The sequence below is a fragment of the Pteropus medius genome, unplaced genomic scaffold, assembly GCF_902729225.1.
Source record: "Pteropus medius unplaced genomic scaffold, Ma_sr-lr_union100, whole genome shotgun sequence".
Taxonomy (NCBI): domain Eukaryota; kingdom Metazoa; phylum Chordata; class Mammalia; order Chiroptera; family Pteropodidae; genus Pteropus; species Pteropus medius.
In genome coordinates this window covers 24,240,447-24,242,883 of record NW_024349801.1, presented here as the reverse complement: position 1 = coordinate 24,242,883, position 2,437 = coordinate 24,240,447, and positions in this window count along the sequence as shown.

The window sequence follows — 2,437 nt, the reverse complement described above, 5'->3', positions numbered from 1 at the left end:
TTGAAATCAGCCATTGTAGGAGTATTTACACTATGGAAATAGAAATAGAAAAATGCTACAAATTTGTATCCTTCCTTCCCATAAGAACCGATTGCTAAACATTTACCAGCAAATCACTGACTAATGTCATCTATAATGTGTCCCAATATTTCTGTTTATAGCTGTGTACTTATCTCACTTCTAAGACTTTAATAATAAAAATAAGAAATCAGTAAGAAATTTAAATGCCATATAGTATGCTGACTGAAGAAATAAAAAAAAAATAATAAAAAACTTCTTAATTAGGTTCTTCCTAAATTTGGAAATGAGGGATGGGGCAGAGATTATGTTAGAAGTGGAAAGAGCAATAATAGATTAGGAGCGAACGCATTTGAGGCTGAAGTAAATTCTGCCTCTTTAGAGGCTTAAGTGACCTTGGGCACATCTTCTTTCTTCTCTTAGTCACAGATTCCTCATTTGTAAAATAAAGTTTATGATACCATATCAGTTTAAATCACACAGTTGATGTCAAGATTAAATAAAATCATGTCTGTGATGGTGCTTGTTATCATTACATTCTAATCTGATATTTCCAGAAGGTTTAAATGTCTCCCCAAATATACTGTAAACATTTTGAAAGAGAACATCATAGTAATTCAGTTGTTCCTTAAGAATTATACAAAACGTTTTCAAATATAAATACAAAAATTCTAATTTTTATTTTGAGTGAGACTAGGACGTTTAGATATTTATCTCTCCTTTGAAGATGTATATTTATTTTGATTATGTTATTACCTGTGTGATAAAATCAGTTTCGATCTTTTTTTTTTTTTTTACTGTAAAACTTAGCTTTATAACTTAAAACTTCTCCATCTTAAAACAGATGGAAACAGAACCTCTCAAGTCTAACTATAAAACTATATCTAGCTTTCTATGCTGGAATTTAACTAGCCTACAAAAAAGAAATTGTTGAAGCTTCTTTTAAAAGAATAAAAGAATAAGAAATAAAACACAAATAGCCTCAGCAGCAGTTAGAAATAGAAAAGTCAGGGGATATTTGATGCATCCTGAAAAGGGGGAAAATATTTCTTGAGGCACAAAGAAAACCAGAAGATAAAGAAAAAGAAGCTTATAGAAAAAACATTCATCTCTTACTGAAACCAAAAAGTCAAATATGTACTTGACTGGAACTTCTTTTTGATGACATTAGAATCAAATTCAAGATTGGCTGCATAAATTAGGGTTATGAAAACTTGCACCTGAAACTATGGAGTGTGATTACAGAGTTTCATCGGGAAATGAAAGAATGAAAGTCTTTTAGGAACATTTGCCTGGTGGTGCTAATGTTAATACATGCCCACATATAAACATAGCCTTATACTTGGCATTCCCAAAAAGCCTGGGAGGAGGGCAGACTGAGTAGCCTATGACAACAACAAGAGCACCCACTAGAAACTTCTCTGAGTTTTAGTCAGTAATAAGCTCCACATGAACCAGGGCTACTTAACTATGTTGTAGCAAAGGCAACTTTTGGATGTATTGGTAGCTTATCTAGGGGGAGAATGTTAATATTCTTTTTGTTCAGTGAGTCAGACCATGTCTAAAGGATTGTATTTAGCTTAATTTAACAAACTCTAAGAAAGAATGGACAAACTCTGTGAAGAACGGGGTATTCAAACACGAGAGGGAAGATTGTTGGGTTGTGTAATGGGGGCTGAAGATAGCTGTTTTCAAAACTGAAGAGTTTATATGGAAGTCAAAGAAAGTTATTTTTTTCTTTTGAGGTTTAAATGGTGGTACGACAACTACTTCAAAGTTACATTATAACTCAACTTCTATTTAAATAGAAGGGAAGTTAAGATACAGAAAATATAGGATACTTCCAATTTAAGATTATATGAATTCAAGAATATAGAATCAAAATTAATGAAATGAACATATGATATTCTGCCCTTTGTATTTAAGCTGCTGCTATTAATTTGAATTGTTTTATTGTAATAGTGATAATTTTGCCTTGAGACCTCTCACTTAATTCTCGTACTTGCAATTTGCCTTGGAATGGAATACAGTATGAGAGTATGGGACTCATGAAGAACTCAAGGCTCAGGCCAGCCTCATTAGGACTGATCTAACAGGATTTAGACACGCTCATTTTCACTGGGATTAGAACATGGCATATTTGCTTGAGCAGTTGACTTTATTACTGAGAAAGGACAATTGGATCATTATTAAAATAGACTTCCTAAAAGATGAATATTGAGTTAACTTTTACTTATCAATGGCTAATTAAAAGCAATTCTTCTCATATTGATTGATGTATTATTCCAGCCTCAGAATTATTGGTTCATGCATTTAATATACTATAAATATAGAATGGCTTTCAAGTTGTGATAAACTAGCTTACCTATTGGGCTCAAGCTGACTGCATTATTGACAACATCATTAAAAACAGAAGCAA